A 12,122-nucleotide genomic window follows, 5' to 3' on the forward strand; every position below is an offset into this window, starting at 1 on the left:
CACATCCTCAGTGTTCACTAGGGGTGTGACAGTAAAAAATATAAATAGATATCCATCTGTCTTTGGTGCGCTCACAGCACTATTTGCACTATTTGACTGTTTTTTGCACTATTTTTCTGGTCATCTTTGCACATGTTTAATTGATCAACACATTATTTAATTTAATTTCCTGCAAATGTGTATATTTCACAGTAATGTCCAGTTTCTCTGCAAATGTTTAAGTATTTTAGCAAAGGTTTTTATTGTAAAGTTTAGATTTATCATAGGTTTATTATTTATATGTTAAGTTTGTTTTATTTTTAATGTATGTATAGTACTCTATCTATCTATCTATCTATCTATCTATCTATCTATCTATCTATCTATCTATCTATCTATCTATTAGTTATAACATTCAGCAGCCTCCTGCGGACCCTCTGATAGATTGTACCTGCAGCCTGAGAGTTAGCCTGCAGGCAGTGTTCAGGGCTTAAAAAGCAGCTGAGACTGCAATAAGATGCTAGAACTGAACTACTACATACTATAATTAATTTATAATTAATAATTAACTATAAATGGATAATTCAAAAACAAGATAACTTATTATATTATTTCAAACTAAATAATATAGAAGAACTTCTGACTTGGTGTGCCTCCCACAGTATTTTCTGAATGCTGTTGAGTTAATGTTCCCTTTCTGTAATCCACTTTTTAAACAGTCTCCAATAAGACTATGTATCGATACGTCGATCATTTTTAAATACGGTGTGTTCCATAGTATCGAAATACCCATGCTTAAAATAAATAAATTGTTAATTAAATAAATAAACTATTTTGTGAGTTTAATTTTGTTTGTCCTGTTATCGAAAGACTTATGGAGAATTGTAAAAAATAAAATAAAATTAAAAAAATAAAAGTTTAATGTTCCAGCTGCTTTTCAAATTGCTGTGTTTTCTTTTCTTTTTTTTTTAATTGTCATCTGCTTGATTCTCTCCGTTAATCGGCTGGCTGGTAATTAAACAAAGCCAACTGAAACTGGTGAAATGTGAGCACCAGCTTTAATTATGTAGGTTACAATAATAAACAGATAACTGAATAAAAGCAAATAAATGACACTTCCTTGTGTTTCTGGAGATTTAACCTTTATTCTTCATTTGAGAAATCATTAACGGTTAGAACCAATAATTATCAGAATAAATTGGTGCAAATAGGAGCTATTATAACTTCCCAATAAAAGTCCCAATAAAACTATGTTTGAATTAATATTGCATAGGCATTTTATCATAAGGCACGTGTATTTTTCTGCACGGATCTCTTTCTCGCGTAAATATAGGCTTTTTTTAATCCACTATGGAACTTAAAAATCCAATAAAATCCATAAATCAGCCTGTGATGCTGTCTCTGTCTCTTTACCTGCCAGTTCTCCACCGTCCAGATCTCTCCGTCCTCATCCTCGTTGGACAGCGGGGTCCCCAGAGCGCCGAAAACCTGCACGAACACGACCACCAGCAGCACCGCTGCAAACTTCAGAGCCTCCATGGTTTCCTCAGGCTGCCAGAATGAAAAGTGGCTGCAAGATGGTCAAGAAAAACCGCTCCGGTCTGGACGCATACAGGAGCCAAGTGGGTTCAAAGCGAGAAGAAACTGGGTTTAGTGGTGCAGGTCGTGCTCTGGTCCTGAGTGGAGGTCTCCGGTTCTTCTTATAAAGACCCTCTGCTCGCTCCTCCCCACCTCCTCCAGACTCACATTAAAGAGAAGATTTTTTTTTTTTTCCATTGTCTGACTCAGACATGATGTGCGTAGACAGACAGAGACAGTTGTTTCTGTTACTCCACTGTGATTTTTCTTTTACTCTCATGATTGACAAGCTCATTAAGCAGCAGAATGTAGCATGAATGAGTTAAAACTGCACTGTAAACCCCAATGTTGCTTGTTTTGTCATTATAACTCATTTTTCCTTTTCAATACAACAAAGATTTGTGCAAAAAGTCATTTTAACTTAAAATATTGAGTCAAAATAGCAAAATTCATTTGAGTTAACTCCATTGTCAAGTCAAGTCAAGTCAAACTTATTTATAAAGCACATTTAAAACAACCGGGGTTGACCAAAGTGCTGTACAGATATCACAGTTGCAGGAAATACGGTAAAAACTAAGATACTAAAATACATAAACACAGTGCAACAATAGAATAAAATAAATTAAAAATATAATAAAATAAATAAAAAATGTAAATAAAATCTTGTTTTTGCAAGATGTCCACTTAAACTTGATTAAAAGCCAGGGAGAAAAAGTGTGTTTTTAAGGAGGATTGTCTTCATTGTCTTGACATAAAATTCTTTCGCAGCATCGACACTCAAATATTTTAGTTGAAACAAGTTGGTTTTACAGTGTGTGCATTCTAGCGTGTGTTTGACTTATCAGCTCCATAAAGAACCACACAGAAGAAGAAAAAAGGGCCTCAAGCAAAGACAGATCGAAGAGCGCAATATGCCAAACCAAATCACAAAGAATCCTGACACCAGTTGTCAAATTGGAAGCACTTTTTGTTTGTTTTGTGTATTCTGGTATAAAAAAAAAGACACAAAATGACCAAAAAATATACAAAGTGACCAGAAAAGACACAAAATGACCAAAAAAGACACAAATTGACCACAAAATGATCAAAAAAAGACACAAAATGATCAAAAAAAGACACAAATTGACCACAAAATGATCAAAAAAAGACACGAAATGATCAGAAAAAGACACAAAATGACTAAAAAAAGACACAAAATGACCAAAAAAAGACACAAAATGACCAAAAAAAGACATTAAGTGACCAAAAAGACTAAAACACATGAACACTTTAACACAGTGGAGACAGAGCTGACTTCCAAAATGATTTGGCGACCCCCAGAAATCATCTCGCGACCCCAATTGGGGTCCCGACCCCAAGGTTGAGAATAGCTGCTCTAGAGGGCACTTTGGCACGCTCAGAATGTAGTATGAATGAGTTAAAACTGCACTGTAAACCCCAATGTTGCTTGTTTTGTCATTATAACTAATTTTTCCTTTTCAATACAACAAAGATTTGTGCAAAAAGTCATTCTAACTTAAAATATTGAGTCAAAATAGCAAAATTTATTTGAGTTAACTCCATTGTCAAGTCAAGTCAAGTCAAACTTTATTTATAGAGCACATTTAAAACAACCGGGGTTGACCAAAGTGCTGTACAGATATTACAGTTGCAGGAAATACGGTAAAAACTAAGATACTAAAATACATAAACACAGTGCAACAATAGAATAAAATAAATTAAAAATATAATAAAATAAATTAAAAATGTAAATAAAATCTTGTTTTTGCAAGATGTCCACTTAAACTTGATTAAAAGCCAGGGAGAAAAAGTGTGTTTTTAAGGAGGATTGTCTTCGTTGTCTTGACATAAAATTCTTTCGCAGCATCGACACTCAAATATTTTAGTTGAAACAAGTTGGTTTTACAGTGTGTGCATTCTAGCGTGTGTTTGACTTATCAGGTCCATAAAGAACCACACAGAAGAAGAAAAAAGGGCCTCAAGCTAAGAAGGATTGAAGACCGCAATATGCCAAACCAAATCACAAATAATCCTGACACCAGTTGTCAAATTGGAAGCACTTTTTGTTTGTTTTGTGTATTCTGGAATAAAAAAAAGACACAAAATGACCAAAAAAGACACAAAGTGACAAAAAAAAAGACACAAATTGACCACAAAATGATCAAAAAAAGACATTAAGTGACATGATGTGCGTAGACAGGAGACAGTGACAGTTGTTTCTGTTACTCCACTGTGATTTTTCTTTTACTCACATGATTGACAAGCTCATTAAGCAGCAGAATGTAGTATGAATGAGTTAAAACTGCACTGTAAACCCCAATGTTGCTTGTTTGTCATTATAACTCATTTTTCCTTTTCAATACAACAAAGATTTGTGCAAAAAGTCATTTTAACTTAAAATATTGAGTCAAAATGAGTCAAAAACACAAAGTGACCAGAAAAGACACAAAATGACAAAAAAAAGACACAAATTGACCACAAAATGATCAAAAAAAGACACAAAATGATCAAAAAAAGACACAAAATGACTAAAAAAGACACAAAAGAATAAAAAAAAAGACACAAAATGACCAAAAAAAGACATTAAGTGACCAAAAAGACTAAAACACATTAACACATGAACACTTTAACACAGTGGAGACAGAGCTGACCTCCAAAATGATTTGGCGACCCCCAGAAATCATCTCGCGACCCCAATTGGGGTCCCGACCCCAAGGTTGAGAATAGCTGCTCTAGAGGGCACTTTGGCACGCTCAGAATGTAGTATGAATGAGTTAAAACTGCACTGTAAACGCCAATGTTGCTTGTTTGTCATTATAACTCATTTTTCCTTTTCAATACAACAAAGATTTGTGCAAAAAGTCATTTTAACTTAAAATATTGAGTCAAAATAGCTAAATTCATTTGAGTTAACTCCATTGTCTTCGTTGTCTTGACATCAAATTCTTTCGCAGCATCGACACTCAAATATTTTAGTTGAAACAAGTTGGTTTTACAGTGTGTGCATTCTAGCGTGTGTTTGACTTATCAGATCCATAAAGAACCACAAAGAAGAAGAAAAAAGGGCCTCAAGCAAAGACAGATTGAAGAGCGCAATATGCCAAACCAAATCACAAATAATCCTGACACGGTTATATTTTCAATTTCAGGCCTGCCTTCCGAGTCACCGTCATGTTTTGTGTCATCTTTATGGCTTGTGTCACCTTCAACAGATGCAATTTGATTTTCAGCTGTGATGTATTCATGCTTTGTTTGTGTGACTCTGCAGGTGGGTGGCCCGGTAGCTAGCATGATGAATTTATACTTTAAATAATCGCTGCAGCAAACAGTCTTTGACAACAATTAATGTCTGCCTTACTCTGTGACCAGCTGGAAGGAAAACATGCTGCATTTAGCAATTTGGTTCTGTGGTTCTACAGACTTTGTAATTGGAAGCACTTTTTGTTTGTTTTGTGTATTCTGGTATCCCCACACTAGTGGTGGAATGTAAATACATTTGCTCAAGTACTGTCCTGAAGTACAAATTTGACATACTTCTATTTTACTTGAGTAAAATACAAGTGTCACAAAATGACAAAAAAAGACACAAAATGACTAAGAAAAGACACAAAATGACCAAAAAAGACACAAATTGATCACAAAATGATCAAAAAAAGACACAAAATGACCAAAAAAGACACAAAGTGACCAGAAAAGACACAAAATGACCAAAAAAGACACAAAATGACCAAAAAAAGACACAAATTGACCACAAAATGATCAAAAAAGACACAAAATGATCAAAAAAAGACACAAAATGACTAAAAAAAGACACAAAATGATCAAAAAAAGACACAAAATGACCAAAAAAAGACATTAAATGACTAAAAAAAGACACAAAATGATCAAAAAAAGACACAAAATGATCAAAAAAAGACACAAAATGACTAAAAAAAGACACAAAATGATCAAAAAAAGACACAAAATGATCAAAAAAAGACATAAAATGACTAAAAAAAGACACAAAATGATCAAAAAAAGACACAAAATGATCAAAAAAAGACACAAAATGACTAAAAAAAGACACAAAATGACCAAAAAAAGACACAAAATGACTAAAAAAAGACACAAAATGATCAAAAAAAGACACAAAATGACTAAAAAAAGACACAAAATGACTAAAAAAAGACACAAAATGATCAAAAAAAGACATTAAATGACCAAAAAGACTAAAACACATTCACACATGAACACTTTAACACAGTGGAGACAGAGCTGACTTCCAAAATGATTTGGCGACCCCCAGAAATCATCTCGCGACCCCAATTGGGGTCCCGACCCCAAGGTTGAGAATAGGGCCACACACAAATGGGTGTCCATTATTTATCCGTCTATGATGTGAAGCAGTTGGGATGAGTCAGTACCTTAAAGTCTGAGGCCGTGGTGATGATGGGTAGCTCCTCCAGGTTGGTGGTGGGAAACTGCACCAAGACAGGAAGTTCAAGTATCTCAGGGTCGAGTTGATGAGTGAGGGTAAAGTGACTCAGTGCAGCATCAGCAGTGATGCAGCCGTTATTCCAGACCGTTGTGGTGAAAAAGAAAAAGGACCTGAGCTGATCTCTAAATATAGTCTAGTAATGATACCCTCAATATGTTTTAGTCCTCCATATGAGCCTGTTTCAGTTCAGGGTCACAGAGCCGACCTTCAATCAGCCATCTTTAACTGTGGCATCAATTACAGTTGACTACTGATTAGCCATTTATGTAGCCACTTCTTTAATATAATGACAATGGTTGGGTTTAAAGAAGAAATTACTAGGTGCACTCAGTTTCTTCTGACAATCAAGAACCATTGAGAATAAAATAGGGAGCGTCATGTTGTATTTCATGTTCTTGCTCCTTTTGCAACAGGTTGGTTTAGGACCAAATACTTAAGAAACTAAGTACTAGAAGTTTTATTTTCCAAAGTACTAGATAGTGTTCATTTTTGTTGAGGTTTGAAGAAAGAGGAGAACAAGCGGAGAGGTGCTGGTTAAATGCACATTTAATCCACACGGCGTAGGATTCAGAACAATGAAAAGGTTTCAGAGACTGAAACTTCTCCTGTTATTCTGGTACATTGAAGGTTGCTTAAAAAATTGCTTATACAACACAGATGTAATATATTACTTCAGTGTGGTCAGTTTATACACTGCAAAAAAGCCGACTTGTATTTTTTGGCCTAAAACAGTGATTTCGAGATGATTTCTGGGGGTCGCCAAATCATTTTGGAAGTCAGCTCTGTCTCCACTGTGTTAAAGTGTTCATGTGTTAATGTGTTTTAGTCTTTTTTTGGTAATTTTGTGTCTTTTTTTGATCATTTTGTGGTCAATTTGTGTCTTTTTTGGTCATTTTGTTTCCTTTTTTGGTCATTTTGTGTCTTTTCTTAGTCATTTTGTGTCTTTTTTGTCATTTTGTGTTGTTTTTTTTAGTCATTTTGTCTTTTTTTGGTCATTTTGTTTCTTTTCTGCATCATTTTGTGTCTTTTTTTGGTCATCTTGTGTCTTTTTTGGTCATTTTTTTGGTCATTTTATGTCTTTTTTGGTCATTTTGTGTCTTTTTTTTAGTCATTTTGTGTCTTTTTTGGATCAATTTATGTCTTTTTTGGTCATTTTGTGTCTTTTCTATCATTTTGTGGTCAATTTGTGTCTTTTTTGGTCATTTTGTTTCCTTTTTTGGTCATTTTGTGTCTTTTCTTAGTCATTTTGTGTCTTTTTTGGTCATTTTGTTTCCTTTTTTTTGGTCATTTTGTGTCTTTTTAGTCATTTGTTTGTGTTTGGGTGATCTGAACTGTGCCTGTGAGATTGTGTTCAGTGAGCGGGGGTTGCGGACAACATGCATTTTAAATTGGCGGTCGCGACTCAAAAAGGTTGAGAACTACTGGTGTAAGTAACAGTAATTCTGTCTTGGTCTGTGCCAGTATGCAGCACTTCAAACATAATTTAAAGCATGCCAAAATGCCACGTGTTTTTGTGTTTGTTCTTTGTATCCTCAAGTCAAACACAACAAACTTCCCTGTCCTCAGTACCTGAGACCGCCTGCCTTGACATGACGCTGGACGGCTGCATGACTCACAGTCAAGTCATTACCTCAGTTATGTTTAACCGCTCTACCATGATGACTAAGTGACTCACATAATTGTTGGAATGAATATTCAAATTGAAAATGTCAATGATTATAGAACATTTGAGGATCTGTGTTGAACTTCACTTATACTGACAGCGATAATCAAACATTTATACATTTGTGTCTGTGCAGAGACTATTATTTCTTTGTCTGTGAATATATTAAGTGGAAGTCACTGGGGGTGACTAGAGAAGCATTGCAATTATCTTGCAACTTTAATAGAAGCATGGAAGTGTTTGGTCCTCCTGCCTTCTTCTGTGTAGTAAGAGCCAATCACACAAGAAATTCATACTTCTTCCATCAGATATGTAGTGGCAAAAATCGTTATAAGGAGGAAAGATCACTGAGACGTTGGAGTATAAGCAAAAAAGGTTTATTCCAATTGCAATTAGGAGAGCACAAGGTACAGTCAAAAAGGTCTGCACAGAGTGAATCTGCAGACAAAGGGAGCAAACAGTTTTTATAGAGTTACAATACATGTGTGTGTGTTGGGAAGGAGGCACAGTCTTACGACCTTGAGGACTTGACATAGCATTCTGCGCAAGAACAAGAAGACATGTTATCTTACAGGATGAAAAGTTGGACAACTAAACTAAATATTTTAAGTTTTGTTTTTGAGTTTGCTCAACTCTGAATTTCTCTGGCACGATTGTAACGCCGCTATGAAATGTCAGCTAATGTTGCGACCACAATTTTGAGTTAGCATTGATACGCTAATGGCTACTCTTGTAGCTGTAACAAGCAGCGCCGCTAGCATCAGTTAGCCGCTAGCATCAGTTAGCCAGTTAGTGATGTTGTGGTCACAACATTAGCTAACATTTCATAGCGGCGTTACAATCGTGCCAGAGAAATTCAGAGTTGAGCAAACTCAAAAACAAAACTTAAAATATTTAGTTTAGTTGTCCAACTTAAAATTTTATCGAAGTTTGTTGCCTTGAAATTTTGAGTTCACCCAACTTTTCTTTTTTTGCCGTGCATGGACTCGCTGGAAATGCCTAAACATATCGCTTTATTCATTTATTTCCAGTGCCTGGCATGGGAAAGACAGTTCAGTTTATAATGCAATGAATTTTATATGGATTTGGCAACAGACCAAGACAGGATTTGTAAATGAAGTTGTACCAGTGCAAAACTCTGCGCATGGATTCTGAAGGCCAACTGACGGGAGAATAGAGAGTCCAATGGTGTGTGAGGGCTTTACAACCAGTTACCAATCTCAGAGGTCCATGATAGACGGCATCCAGGAGACGTTTGACTCTTGTGATCACTCTGTGGACAAAGATGGAGATAGGCTTTAATCCAGTCAACCACCAAGGGAGCAGTTCCTGCCAAACAAAATAGGAGGCATCAGTCTGGCTGTCAGCAGCATCTCCAGGGATCAGCAGAGACAACAAAGCTGGTGGGAAGTGTCAACAAGGTTTCTCCATCCATTTAAGGCAAATTACTAATTCAATTATCCTGCCATGTTTTTATGACTCATGATCATAATTTAATAACGTTAAATCCCAAAATGATTCCCATAAAGACAAAAATAATGCAGTCAAATAAACAACCAAAACCTGGTTAAAAAAAAAAAAAAAAGAATTTGCTTTGCGTTTGCTGTGCAATAGACATTTCTTTTTTTTTCTTTATCAGCATGAAAGCTTTAGGCTCTGACATGACATATGTAGTTTAAAATAATAGCAGTTACAGATTTACCACCTAAAATGTGCAGAAAATAAGTTATAAGAATGAAAGGAGCACCCATTTCAGCCCAAGACCTTAAAGCTTCTAGACTATTGTACACGGTTGGCCATAAAGTTGGAATAATCTTGTTTTCAGGCACACTCCTCTGTTAAATGTCTTTTAATTTTCATCGTGATATATTTGGAAGAGATTGACTAATATGTTTTAAGAAGATATGGACTTTATCTGTATATTTCTTCTTACGACAGAGTTCACGTGGGATTTAACAAATAATCGTATCTCCCCTTTTATGTTATACATTGGTATGAATATTTCAACCATATTTACACGAGGATTTACATAGGACTGGAACATGTGGGGTGCTTAACTGTCATTTATTTTTGTATCTATATAATTTCTGAATCATCTGTCGATATGTATTTTTTTATTTTTTTCTCTGTGTCTGTGAGCCGAGTTTTAGTGTAGTATAGCCCAGTGTGGGTTATTTTTATTTAATTTTATTTTTATATATTCTATTTTATTTGTTTGATTGTTCTTTATGTTTGTTTGTTTTTCACTGTGTGCTGTGAAAATCAATAAACATATTGTTTAAAAAAAAAAAAACGAGCTTATCACTCCAACCACAGCGTAAGAATGATCAGCTGTTGATAAATGTGGCGGCTTGAAACAAGCGTCATCGAAATACCACGCCGTAATATATATAATATACATATAATATATACCTGATTCAGAAGGCTTGCCTCGAGAGTTTACCACACCGAAGGACACAATACGGCCAAAAAGAGGATCCAGTGTCAGCTTTATTAGCAACGTAACCCGTTATAAATAACACCAGGAGCGAAAAAGACATATTACAGAAATACGCAGCGACAGAGGTTTATGAAATAAAAGTACCTATAGTTATAAACTCAAACAGCTCTTTGGTTGAAGGAGGTAAACAATGTTTTAAAGTATGTTTTAATTCTAAAAGAAGAGGAATTTCTCAGAGTCAGAAAGTGAAACACTGACGTCCAACAGCTGCAACAACTAACTGGTTTAGTTTGGCAGAATAAAAAGTTTCATCAAATGAAATCAGTGGTGCTGTCAGCAGAGTAGCAGACCATCCAACTCCTGGTGAGGTTGGATCATTTAATTTATACATTGTGATATATAAAGCCTCATAGCCTATTGCTATTATTATGATGGAGAGATATTATTCACCTCTTTACATTTACTAATAATTCTGTTCCAGTCAGAGGAGTGTGTGGCAGCGCTGATTGGAAATGTTTCTATTCGGGCACCTCGGGTGGTGAAGAAGACGCTGATATCCAGCAGGATAATAATAATAATAATAATAATAATAACGGTAAATAGCAGAAGACAACAACATTTAATAGCCTCAGCTAGTATTCTGTTTAAAGAATTTCACGGTGATTCTTACCCTTTTGTGCTTGTATTTTTGCTTTTTAAAAAGGCTAAAAAAGAAATTGCACTCTCTAAACAGTTTCTCACTTACTTCCATCCATGCAAATACATTCAACGTGTGGAAAAATCCAAAACTTGATATGCTCGGTTAAAGGTTTGTTAGAATCTCTATCAAGGGTTTTTCTTTCTTTTAATTTTCTGGATTTATGCATGACATACACTACTGGTCAAAAGTTTTAGAACACACCAACTTTTCCAGAATTTTATTGAAAATGATGCAGTTTAATGTCTCAGTGTACTCTGAAATTAATGCACATTTGCAACATTAAAATTCTTTATTGAGCATGATAGTGTTTTGAAAGTAAAAAAAAGATTCAAAATCACATTTTATGTTGGACTAAAGGACTAAAAAAAGACACAAAATGACAAAAAAAGACACTGAAAGACACAAAATTACCAAAAAAAGACACAAAATGACTTACAAAGACATTAAAAGAATTCAAAAATGGACAAAATAGCCCCAGACTCCAAGGATTTTGGTTAAGCTTACCTTTTTTTATTTACCTCTGGCAGTTCACCACTTACCTTTGTACCCTTTCAAGCTGTTCATTTGACTTGAACTGCTTGAATTTCAATAAAAAACTGGAAAAATTGGGGTGTTCTAAAACTTTTGACCGGTAGTGTAAGTATTATATGTAATATGTCAACACATTCATCCATTTCAGCCAGCTCAGTCATGACTTTAGTCGTATGTCATCATCTCATGGCCACTTCCTCCATTTTTCTGCAAAAGATTCTTTTGAATAACACAAACTACGACTGGAAAAGCAGAAGAAAAAGGGATATTTCTGAGTGTCTGCTCTGTGTGTAGACCCAGGTCCATGATTGGAGGTGATGATGGCAGCTTCTTGTCAAGCTGTCTATTATTTTACTGCAGATCCAATCAGCTTTTATTTGTCTGATCAGACTAATCTCACCTTTCCCTCGCTGTCATCTGACATCATTCTCTCTTGCTGTCCATCGGTCTGAACAGCAAATACTGCACATCTGAATCCAAACAAGCAGGATGCAGAAGGGTCAACACAGGCAATACAAACAGAGAAATATATGTGCACACTTGATCTGCTATTTTAATTTAGCATGGCTTCATAGCATGAGGCTACTATTAAAAAACAGGTAATATCAGACCACTATGATTAATAATATAGAAGCAGTGGAAGCTCTGTCATCGATGTGCGTCTGTCTCTTTGTTATTCACTGATTCCATCTTCCAGTCTTCTTTTATTAGACACAAGAGCAAGTAAAGCTGCATATTTTTAGTGCAAAAAGGG

The sequence above is a fragment of the Centropristis striata genome, chromosome 13, assembly GCF_030273125.1.
Source record: "Centropristis striata isolate RG_2023a ecotype Rhode Island chromosome 13, C.striata_1.0, whole genome shotgun sequence".
NCBI lineage: Eukaryota > Metazoa > Chordata > Actinopteri > Perciformes > Serranidae > Centropristis > Centropristis striata.